The sequence below is a fragment of the Alligator mississippiensis genome, chromosome 13 (genome assembly GCF_030867095.1).
Source record: "Alligator mississippiensis isolate rAllMis1 chromosome 13, rAllMis1, whole genome shotgun sequence".
Lineage (NCBI taxonomy): Eukaryota > Metazoa > Chordata > Crocodylia > Alligatoridae > Alligator > Alligator mississippiensis.
Window position 1 is genome coordinate 19,609,771 of NC_081836.1, and position 12,796 is coordinate 19,622,566.

At 45.8% G+C, this 12,796-nt stretch overlaps 1 protein-coding gene across 1 annotated transcript in view; it reads left to right on the top strand.

Annotated features, from left to right (window-relative positions):
- Positions 1-12,796, top strand: part of CAMTA1 (calmodulin binding transcription activator 1) — a 1,290,304-nt gene that overhangs the window by 815,842 nt on the left and 461,666 nt on the right. The gene's annotated exons all lie outside the window — the stretch shown is intronic.

Consider the following 12,796-nt stretch of genomic DNA (forward strand, 5'->3'; position numbering starts at 1 on the left):
GTGAGCATTTCACTGCTTATACAACTGCACACAGCGCAGCGCAATTCACCTCACCTTGCATGCAGAGCAGACTCAATTCAAGTCTGCTTTGAAGCGGCAGATCTCTGGTGCGTTGCAGGACAGAAAAGTATGTGTGTAAATGCCTGACTGATGAAGCCAATGGTAAGCACACAGGTTGATTTTCTGTGTGTCATTGATCTATTATCTCTGGACACGTGTAGACGAAATGAGAGGCGTGTGTGCACAACATTTTAAAGTGGGCTAAATGCTTTTGCGCTGCTTTAATGGTGTTGGCGTTTGCGTGCCTCAGCAGCGTATTGTGCATTAATTCCAGCCGCTGTAGGACATTCGGCGGCATAATGCACCTTAAATGACTTGGGGTGCAGCAAACTAAAACTCCTTCAAGAAATGAAGCACCAGGCTCTGTGCAGCTCAGGGGCTCTGCAGGTAGCCCTGCAGGCAGCCTGGCAGGAGCCTGGGAAGGCAGGCTCTGCCCAAGAAAAGCAGCGAGCCTGATCTTCTCCGCCTCCCCATGCACCCCCACCCTGCCTGCTTGCCTGAGCATTGCGGAGGCCTGGTGCTTCCCTCCACGGCTGCGGTGCCCCCCAGGACCCTCCATGCCAGGTGCCTATGAGTGGGTGCTGCCTGGGAGGGGGCCACCGCTGCCGTGGAGGGAAACACCAGTCCCTCCCCTCCCCCCTCTCCTGCAGCCCAGGGACCGTTCCACCTGCCAGCAGCTCGCCCTCCCCTCCCCGCTGGAGAGGCAGGTAAGTCAGTGGGGTGTGTGAGCCACATGGGGGTTTAATCAGCCCTAAATTGAAGCGGCATTTTGTAAAACTCACCACTTCTATATAGGGCCCCTGTTACACACCTTCTGTTACTAAAACAATGCCACTGAAAATAACAGCCACCTGTGATGTTTTGACTGTAATATAGATACTTTTCTTAAGTTTCTGCTTACATCCATGATTTTGTTCTCATGCAAATGAAATAAAAGTTAAGCCCATAACTATAAGATTGGAGACACTGGGTGATGTCTGCCCCAGAACAGCCAATTGGGATGTGGGGTGTGATTGGGATGTGGGGTGTAGAGAAACCAGGTGTTCCTGCTGGTATGATCTGTTTGTGCAGAGTGGGACAGGTCCCTCAGGGGGAATGAGAGAGACATACCAGAGTAACCCACAGCGTGATGGCAGGGCATCCGCCTAGGAGCAGGGAGAGTGCCAGTGTCTGGACTGGCCAGGCCAGGAAATAGGGTGGCCATCGTAGAGGACAGTCTGGTTGTCTGGTTGTCCTCTGCCCTCTATTGATACGAAACCGGATGCCTTTATGTCCTCTGTTTTTCTCTTGAAGAGGACATAAAGGTGTTGGGTTTTATATCTATAGAGGACAGAGTAGCAGAAAACCAGAATGTCCTCCATGATGGTCACCCTACCAGGAAACCATGTGTGAATCCTCTCTCATACTGTGACAGGAAGTCCACCCTGTAATTGGAGGCCTCTCCTCGCTGAAAGTCCTCACAAAATGTTTTGGTTTGACTCTTTGGCATTTTCGAGTGAAGAGCTCTCTTTTCAAGAAATTCCCAATCAGTTTATGAACAATCCACCGGGGATGCCTCAATTCTGAATTCGTGTTTAACAGCCAGGGTCGTCATCTCTCTGTCTAGAAATTGCCATACAGCTCCTTAAATTATAGCAGTCCATTAAAGCAGAAACACGGTGCTGTAGATGTTCATCCTTCCAAATACTCCACCTGTATCCCCTCTGTCAAAGCTGAGACACCCTACAAAGGCCACACAGAGGCTGTGCAACTCTCTTAAGGAACTCTCTGGGCTACCTGATGCTACAGAACTGTTTAGATATTATGGTAATTGGCACCTTAGAAATGCTTGGGATAGTCTCTCCAGCGGAAGGCAAAACAGTTTTATCTTTACTTGCTTGCTCTCTGATATTCAGTGAGTCTGCACAAATAGATTTGCCCCTTGAAAAAGACTAGCAACTGCTATCTTGGGAGAATTAAGCATTTGAAACTTTAAGATAAAGCATTACTAAAAAGCAGACTTTGAGCATTATGAAAAGCAGCTTTATCCCAACAGGAAAATGCAAAAGGCACTGCCCTCCTTACATAAGATCAGAATGTTTTGTGCCATGGCTTCTGCATTATGCAGTCTTTGTTTCAGACAGGAGACAAGTTTGGTGCCAGCAAGTGTACACAGGCATGCCCAGCCTGGGTTCAGTTTTGCAGGCCAGCATTTTGGGGCTTGGTTAGCCTCAGCAGCATTCAGAACCTAGTCTCAGATGGCATCAGCAGCTGCTTAGCCCAGTGTTCAGGTCCTGTTGGAATCAGTGAGCAGGTGATGCTTGAACCTGGTGAGTGTCCTTATTGTGTTCTGGGCCTCTCTGGTGTCAACAGGTTTTGGGGGAAGGCTACTGCTTAGTCCTGCTGATAACTATAAATGCTTCATGCCACTTAACAGGGCTTATTCCTGTTCTACAACAGCTGACTTTGGAGGGCTGTGCCTATGCAGGCAGGCATGCTAAGCCGACTCAGTGTTGATGAGCCAATGTCCCCCAGGCTCACCTCCTCCAGGTATGGTGTATGTGATATTATTAGAGTGCTATAGTGGTTCCAAAATAAACAGCTGGCATTGCCACTCCAGAATCACACTGGTTCCTACAAAGGCTTCTCTAGTGACATTTCTCAAATGATTGAATGGGTACTTCCAGAGCTGTGTTGTGTTTTTGTTGTTGTTTGGGTTTTTTGTTTTGTTTTGTCAGGGATGCCCAGCTAATGAACTGGCTCCTGATATGGGAAGACCAGCTCTGAGTCAGCATAACTATGCATTAAACACCTTTCAAAATAAAACATGATCCTGCAGTGCAGCTGAGAATGTCTGTTAGGGATTACCCTAAACAAGCAGAGCCTGCCGCTCTCCCACACTGAATGGTGGGATTAAAATGTTAAAATTTCTCTTGGACTATTTGCATGTTTTCTCTTTTTCCTCTTCGTTTTTTCTTTTATGTCAAATTTAACCTTGACATATCTTAAAGCATTAATCTTTGTTGTTTATGTTTTAAAAATAACTCTGTGATAGAAGCCAATAGCCCTTAAAATCCTTTCTAATTCCAGCCGACCTTGCAAGTGATTATCTTGCACAGGAGAAGCTGCAGCCAGCCTCTTAGCCTGTTCACTGATAAGCATGCATTTTTAATGACACACCTGAAATGATGGGTTTTCCTTCATGCTAATCCTGTTACAGGGCATGCTAATGATGCTAGGGATGGCAATCTTATTGTTTGCAAAATATTTTCTTAGTTTGTGAAGGCACTTTTGAGACTGCGGGATTATAAATCAAGATGCTAACCCATTTGTATTAGGATGAAATGGTTAGAATTCCAGCATTAATGAAATCATTCAGATGGGTTGAGCAGCACAGGGTACCATTCAGATTTTGTGGATGACCAGCATTGTTGAGATATGACAGAGCACTGGGTAAGATACACAGGTCACCAAAACCAGCACCAGTACAGCCTCCATCCCACCTGTCACCCTAACATGAGATTTATGACAGTGCAATCATACCTGAGAGAGAAGGAATCCAAGACAGAATATGATTTAGCAGTAGGGCTCTGCAAGGCTTCGGACAGAGCTTTGGATCCAGAGAAGCTTTGGACACTTCAGGGTCAAAGCAGTATGTCTGTGTTGAAGCACTGGCCTCGTTAGGCTTCCCGAAACACCTCGGACACACCTTGGAGATCCAGACATAGGGTATAATGGGGAAACAATAAAATATCTATAACGTTGTTGTTTTTTGTTCAATTTGGATGAAATTTTCAGGCATGGTAAATCCTCCAGAGAGCATGAAGCCTGCCAAGTTTCAAGAAGTTTAATACAGGGGATTTGGAGGAACTGTACCCCAAATTCTTGAAAGAAAAACTCATGTCACATCTAGGTGTTACGGCATAGGGGGGTGAAAACTGGAGGGGTGGTAGCCTCTGCTGAGGCCACAGAGTCTGCCAAGTTTCAAGAAGATCTGTACAAGGGTTGTGGGGGAACTGCCCCTCAAGCTGTAGACAAGCAAAACTCGTGCCATGGATAACACTGCATGTGTTAAGGTGCAGTGGGGTGACAGCTGCAGGGATGGTGGCCCCTGCTGCGGCCACAAAGCCTGCCAGCTGTCGAGGAGATCGGTGCAGGGGGGTTCTGGGGCCCTGCACCCCTAGCTGCTGACAGACAAAACTTGTGCCATGGGTGCTTGTGGGACTGACAGTCTCTGTCTTGGGGCGTGGGAGACACTACTGCAGGCCTGGCTGCTAAGCTACTGTGTTACCAGTTACCAATTCACTCAGGGACCAGATCAATACACAGGACCTAGCTAATGTAGCCAGTTAATTACCATCAATTAACACCTATGAAACAAGACTAAAGAGAGGAAAGAATCAATACAGACAATCAACTGCCCCAAGATAGAGACAGTCAGTCCCACAAGCACCCATGGCACGAGTTTTGCCTGTCAGCAGCTAGGGGTGCAGGGCCCCAGAACCCCCCTGCACCGATCTCCTCAACAGTTGTTAGGCATTGTGGCCTCAGCAGGGGTCACCATCCCTGCAGCTGTCACCCTGCTGCGCCTTAATACACACAGGGTCACCCATGTCATGAGTTTTGCTTGTCTGCAGCTTGGGGTACAGTTCCCCCCAAACCCCTGCATCAATCTTCTTGAAACTTGGCAGGCTTTGTGGCCTTGGAAAAAGCTACCACCCCTGGAGTTCTGACTCCCCTATGGTGTAACACGTAGATGTGACAGGAGTTTTGCTTTCAAGAATTTGGGGTATAGTTCCCCCCAAACCCCTGCACCAATCTCCTTGAAACTTGTCAGGCTCCATGCTCTCAGCAGGGGCTGCCATCCCTGCAAGTTTCATCCAAATTGGACAAAAGACAATAAAGTTATAGCTATTTCATTGATTCCCCATTATACCCTATGGCCAGATCTCCGAGGCGACTCTGAAGCTTCGGAGCCACTTCGAATGGATCGAGGCAGAAACCTGGTCCGGACCTCCAGATCGGATTGCTGCCATCCAAAGCGGCTGGATCTGAAGCCAGATCGGATTGCTGCCAACTTGCACAGGCCTATTTAGCAGCAGGACTTTTTTTAACTTCTGTGCCTGCATCTCAGTTAAGGTACACTTAAAATCCTGCTGAGATTTTACCTGAACAGGGGCCATCAGCTTTGTACTTGGAAGCAGATCCCTCCCAGATGAGAGCAGGGCATCCTGAACACAGTCCACCAGTTGTATACCAGGGACATCTGCACAGACTGTTTCCCTGGTGCTTGCTATGTTTCCCTGGGGGCTGTGTGAAATGCCTGTGGGACTGTATTTAATCTTGTCCATACGAAGACTCTCCACCTTCTCAGCACCAAAGTATTATTATTTATGAGTGCAATTCTTAGCTAGTCCAGTCCTACTACTTAGCTTTCCCTGACTGAGTTCCTGAGTAGAAAGCAACGTAGAAAAGATCATGTGTTCTGTGGCTGGGAAGTTTGGCAGGTGCAGGCTATATGGGGGCCTACTAAATGAAGCTTTCTACCAACTCCAGGTCTTCTGGGTTGAAGCAGCCTGAAAGGAAGATGAATGTCCATTACAAGAGTCATTAACAATAACACAGTAAAAAGGCTCATAAATCACTAAGTTTTGATATGTATTTATTTCAGCGTTAGGTGAACATATTCTGTTGGTTAGTATATATTATCATTGCTCTTCTATTTAGAGCATCCAAGTGCTTTACTGTTTGCACAAGAACTGCACATTCTAGCATAGCAGCAGGCAACCTTTTTTTGGTTGTGGGCTGGAATGACACACCTTGGGTTACAGGCCTGCCCACAGCTGGCACTCATCCCTACAGCAATACAGGGAGAACACTCTTAGCCTCTCTGCTCTGACAGGAAATACCACCAAAACTCCACATCCACAGACCAGATTATTCCCATGGGTTGTAGGCTGCCAACTTCTATTCTAACATATTTACAGGTCACTTTTATTAGCTTCGATATTTTGTTTTGTTACTAACAGGCATTGAGTTTGTTTACCAGATTGGTTCAAAAAATAAAGCCCACAACAAAGTAACCAAGCAGCCCTGCAGCTGTTAACATTGTCATTAGGGATGTGGGAAATGGGCTCTATTCAATTTGGATTTGGCCCAAATCAGGGACAGTGATTCAATTCGTTTATTCGGATCACTGTCCTGATTTGATTTGGCCAAATCCAAATTTGAAGATTCGATGGTGATTTGGAGAATCAGCGATTCAGACATAGACACAGCTTTAAATGTTTTTTCTACATACCTCGAGGTACTAGGTGTGGCTCATGAACACTGATGGTGGGGTGGATGGAGCATCCTGCAGGAGCACAGGGGGGCCTTCCGCATGCTTGGCAGCAAGTACTTCCAGTCCACTTCCAGGCAGGTCCACCAGGGAGTGTGCTGGGGGGCCTCCCTGCACCCCTTTGGCTTGGTGATCAGATGCAGGGGATCCCAGGTGCCACTGTAGACCCAGGAGGCACCAGTCGCTGAGCTGGGGGGGCATGGGGGCCCTCCCAGGACACTCCCCGGCAGACCCGGAAGTGGACCGGAAGTGCTTCTGGTCCACTTCTGGGTCTGCTGCAGAGCGTGCTGGGGAGGCCCCCACACTTCTGTGGCATACTGCATGCATCCCAGCATTTCAGCATTTACCAGCTGCCTACTACCTAGAGGTATGTAGAAAAAACATTTAAAGCTGTGTCAATGTCCGAATTGCTGAATCTTTCCCAATTTCTGTGAATTGATTTGGAGGGCTCCTATTCAATTCAGGAAGATTAAAGGGTCTCCTGATTCAATTTGGATTTGGAGATTCAGCCACTGAATCGGGCTGAATCTCTGCCTAATCAAATCAGGGACCGAAGCTTCCTTCGCACAGCTCTAATTGTTATTATTTGTCATCTTGGACCAAATTCCCTCACTATACACACACACGCACGCGCACACACACACATGCACACCTAAAAACAAGCAAACAAAAAAGCATGTACACACTCAGTGTGGCTGTGGTATTATCCACACCCGGATACCTGAACTGTATCTGGAAAGCAGAAGCCAATGCTTATCCTGTTGTATAAACCATCTGGCACTGAATACCACAGCCCTTCCCTTCTGCTGACCCTGCATGCACTTACCCTGGTTCCTTCTCAGGCTTTTGTTGCTCTGTTATTACACCACACTGCACAGAACTGAAATCCTATTTTCCTTTATAACTGTGAAGACAACTCTAGAGTTTGTATAGAACAGACCTGTAAGCTGGGAGGTCCCATGTTGCCAGTCATAGTTATAAGTGGATATTTCCATTTTAATACAAAACAATTAAAATAATTAGAAATCTAGAATGAATTATTAAGACTTAGGTTCTCCTAGCCACAGATGTTAGTTTGTGATTTTTATTTCATGGCCTGCATCAGCCCCGTGATGCTTTCATTTATGGGTACAGGTAGCTACATGGTTGTGTTTCATCAGGCCACTATGGTTCCTTCTCATTTAGTTCAGGTTCAGTTCTTCCTGAGAAGGCCTAGAGTAGGATTTAATTGCAAGTGCACAGACAGAATCTTCTGTTTCAAGTGAAATAACAGGTTGTGGGAGTCCTCTATCCATTGGATGTAGGGAAGACCTTAGACTTCAGCCTGTGTGTGACTTTACCCTTCCATTCCTGCTTCTCCACGGCTTCTCCACAGGAGGACCCTGTGTCTTGTGACAGATGCAAAGAAATCCCAGTTCTGGTTCCAAGGGTCCCAATAAAGGGCTATAGGGTTGCTCCAGAGTCCTTGGGCCTGTGGAAATAGTGCACTGTAGGGAACTGGTCTCTTCTAGACATGTACTAAAGCCTTCCCTTTATCACCCTACAGGAGCCCTCTCATGGCAGTGAGCACAGAGTGGGCCCATTGGGTGAGTGAACAGGTTCTGATACAGTTTGTTTTTGTTCATGTGAGATGGGACTGGTGTCACAGGACCCAGATCTGAGGGCTAGGTCCTGTAACATTCACAGCTACTTCTCTGTTTAACATGTGTGATGCTTTCTGACACTTGTTGTACTGGGCTTTGGGTGGTATATTTATTTTTGACCATAACAGCTTTGCCATCTCTCATGACTTTTGGCATTGCTTTTAAAGTCTACACTTCAGAAACGTAAAAAACTTTTTCACATTCCCAAAGCATAGACTTTAAGAGCAACACCAAAAATCATGAGAGTTGGCAACACTGCCATAATAGGATCCTTCTTGCCAGGGCTGTCTCTGGGGGAGCGGGGAGTGAAGCAGGGTGACCCCCTGCAGAGCCGGGCAGAGTGGCCGTGGCGATGCCATGCTGCCGCGAGCTTCACATCCAGGTGCTCGGCACCTCCCCCACCCCACCACTGATTCCAACACCTCCAGCCGCTTGCTCCCTCCCCCCGCCACTGAATCTGCTGCCAGCTTCCTTGCGTTCAGGGGCAGGGCCCTGCATAGGCTGATTTGCCCTGGGCCCTGCACCCTACTCAGGTTGTCTCTGCGTCTTGCCTTTGTTTATAATTTCAACACCATCTTCCCCAAAATGCAGAAGTGCAGAAGGGACTTTGAATATCTATTTGTAAAGAGAAAATTTTTCTTGGCCTGACTGTCATTATGTTAAAGAGAAGCTGACAGATTTTTATTCTCCTATTTTAAAGTTTGTTCTCATTTCATGGGAAATGTTCACTGGATTCTAAATATCTGATTGTTGGATTTTAAAAAGCCTAACAACCGTCCACTCCATCATAGAGTAAATAAAAAGAGTAGCCTCAGGTTTACTATCCCTGACAAAAACACAATGTGTTGTGTTCCCCTGCTGGTTCTGCAGCAGTAAATAATCAACAGACACTATTCTTGGAGCTGTGCTGACAGTACTGATGCTGCCCAAACACAGATGTTTTGATAAAACAGGGTACTATATATAATAGAAATAGTGTCTGGTACTTGAAGCTCCTGCCTGGTAGTCAGGACTCTTGGGTTCTATTCCTGATTCTACCCCTGATTCGCTTTGTGACTTTGGGTAAGCCATTTAGGCTAGGGACAGACATTCAAAAAGCCTGAGCCTGAGTTGATTCAAAATTTGCAGGTTAATCTAACCTGGCTAGGATGAACTGGTTTGTAACGGGACAGACATTCTCTCTGGACTGAGGAAATTCAGGCACATGCCTGCAGTGGTGCAGGCTAGAAGCTGGGGAGCTCTAGAGCAGCCCTCCCTTCCCTTCTGCAGGGAGCTGAGCTGAGGGGGACATGGCCAGGCCCCATGAGGACCTCTGATTAGGGACGTCTGCTTGAACGATCCCAGGCTTTTCCCTGCTTGCTGCTCAAGGGTGAGAGTGTTGCCAGCCCCCAGCCCCCTGCTAGCACTCTAAGGCAAATGGGGGTCTGCAGTGCATGCATCTGTTGATAATACAGAGCTTTTCAATCTTCTTCTCCCTGCTTCTTTATACTGACTGCAGCAAACTGACAGTGAGCAAGCCAGCAGGGGGCTGATAGCAGTGTTTATTACCTCATCAGCAAAACAACAGCCTCTGTCCTTTAGTTCAAACTCTCCTTAAACAGTTTACCAAGGATTAGGTCCAAAAGCCCTAAAAAGTCACTGTTCTGTCTGCCTGTCCCAGTGAAACTGGAGACACTCACACACAGACACCTATCAGCATTAACTAGCATACTACACGTCTAGGATCCATGGGGCTAGTGCTGTGGGAGATAGGAAGGAGGGAGCGGGGGGATCCCTGCTTTTCCAGCAAGCAGCGATAGGACAGGGGGAAGCCAGGCAGACTGTGCTCTACCTGCCATCTCTGCTAAGCTTCAGCCAGGGAATGGGGGCAGGGAGGCAGCCCTGCTGTGGAGCAGAGAGCCCCATCCAGCCCAGAAAGCATGCCAGGATGCTGGGGGAGTCTGGTTTATCTTAAACCAGCCAGGGGTCTGGGACAGATATTGCATAAACCAGTTGAAGCCAAATCAGTTAAGTCTGATACTATATTCAACCAGCTTTATCTCAAACTGGTTTCAGCCATTTTCAAACTGTTTTATGTGCACCGAACATTTGTTCTGTTACAGGTTTAAACCAGTTTCTGATCACTTAAACTGGTTTTTGTCTGTCTGTAGCCTTAATGTCTACAAGATGAGCCATGACCAGGAAGTTACCTCTGAACACTCCCACCACTCCTGCTGAGTGGTAGACTTGGTTGCTGTGGCTGAAGAACGGCACATTGGAGGAAAGGGAGGCATACAGCCTGGGGGAGCCCTAGGGAGGTCCCTCCTCTTGCAAGGGTTTTTTTCTTCCCTTGGAGAGCTGGAGTGAGTGAGTCAACTGGTTGCCTCTCAGTAATCTGAGCATTTGCCTTGAATGTGCTGAGTTCTCCCTAGCTGCTCTGCCACCTCTTTCTGCAGCTGGAGCACAAGATCAACGGTTTTCAGATCCTGAGGTCTGGCTTTTTCTCCTTCTTCACAGCACTATAGGAGTCCAAGTAGGAGAACAGATTTAGGACTCTGAAGTGTCTGATCTGCAGTTGTTATTCATCCCAGATTGTGATGTTAAGTGCAAAAGAGAGACCAAGGGAGCAGCTCCCAGAAGCAAAGCAGACCTGAGATCTGGCTGGTGGACCTTGTTTCTCTCAGGCAGGGGAGACCTGCAGTCTGCACAGAGTGAAGCCCCCCATCAAGTCCCTCCTGTTCCCTTTGTGGGGGAATTATGGAAAGACTCAAATGCTAAACTCAATTCTATGGGTAAGCTGGGGAGAGGAATGATTACTGAGGAACTGCTGATGCAGAACAGACAAGGCATTTTCAGCACCATTACCGGAAGTGATGAGTTGGGGACTGTTTTTCCCTTTTACACCCATCCAACCATTTTTGGTTCCAGTTCTGGGGGGGTCTGAGGCTAACAAGTCTTCCTCTGCAAACTGCTGCAGACTCAGTGGGTATCAGGTTATGTCTACACTTGCAGCATTGCATAGATATACCTGAGCTAGCTTTAAACAAGCCAGCTTGGCCACCAGCAGTAGCCTGCTCCTTGGCAGGATAGATTAGCCTGCACAGAACTCTTTCTTGCTGTAGCTAGACTGCTGCTGGGACCAAAGCAGGCTTGTTTATAGCTGCTATGCATATTTCTACCCCGCACTGCAATCTGCCATATAGAATATCTTTAGTTCCCTTCTGCACAAGGGGGATTATGAACCTGATCTACTTCTCCAGGAGCTTGTGAGGATTAAATAGTTAACATTTATAAAGCACTTGGAATAAGCAAAGCACTAGTTAAGGGGAGAATATTATTATAATCAATCTACTCTGCCGAGCAAAACACAAAATAATAGTAATAATAAAAAATATTTTGAAAAAAATCCGACTAGGAGCGATCAGGTTGATTCTTTTCTCTTTCTTTTTTTTTTCCGTGCTGTAATTGTAGAAATACTGATATTGCTCAGATGTACATGATCGTTAAGTGGGGAATAGTGGATAAAAGCTGCAAGCAGATTGCTCAGTAGTTGCAAGCTAACATTTAAGGAAAACATCTGAACATGAATTTTCTTCAGTAGGAGGGAGTATAACATAAAAAATATATATATTAAAACCAAAGTCATCAAAAGAAAATATTGCATTCTTAATAATATATTAATATATATTATTAATATATATTGTCGACAGGAATTGTACAGGGATCTTTAAAATTATTTTCTGCTTTGTTTGGTTGGTTGGTTTATACTGGGTATAGTTCCCAAATGACAACAATGTTTAAAGGTTCTAACATATTGGAAATCTGATTTTCCTGAAGCCAAAATTCCCTAGCCTCAGTGTTCCCTTTCTTTTCAACTAATCATAGAAAGCATGATTCAAATTGACTTCATTAACAAAAGAAGGGAGTTTTTTTTGTTTTGTTTTGTTTTTAAGAAGAGGAATACCGTTGAAATAAATGATGAAGATGTACATAGCAAACCTCTTTGTTGTGTGCTTGGACTCATGTTAATATAATGCAGCATTTTTGTTTTGACCTTATCTAGGTGACTGAGTTTTGGGTAAATACAGTAGTTTATCACTCAAGTGGTTATTAGAAGAAATCTAGGTAGCTTAATAAGTGGTTTTGAAGGCAATTGCTTCAGCTTTCTAATGCTGATTTAGGAAACCAGGTAATTTGATTCCAGTTATTTCTCTAATATTGCAAGTGCATCTCTAAAGAGATTCTTTGCAGTAGAAGCTTAAAATAAATTGTTATGTAATAGAGGACTGCCTTATTAATTCAGTTATTGTTTGCTGCTCCCGCCCCACAGCAGTGTTCTGGAGGCAGAAGTGTTCAGTTCAGTTCAGACATCTTAGACCTGGGTTCAAATCAGAAGTCTGCTTGGTGCACCTGGTCCTAGTGAGGAATTGTCTGCTAGGCATGTGTAGTGGGCATATGTTTATTATACCTTAGGATAAAAGGGCCAGACATTTATGTTGGTCTGTAATTAGGATCAAGCTCAGTTTCCCAGATACTTACTGACTTCAAAAACCTTTCAGCTTATTACTGAAACGATGTCTTTCTGAGTCTCAAAAAACCCACAAAAAGGAGTGTTTTTTCTTTGTTCTGTTGATAATGATTGAGCAAGTGATAATATTGCTTTGTTTCCATGTAGCACTAATAACGTGGAAATATCAATAATTTACAGGTGGGAAAAGTGAGGCACAGGGCAGTGATGCGAACTCCCAGAGGTCATCCAGTAGGCCAGTGACACAGCTGGAATTAGATGTTAGGT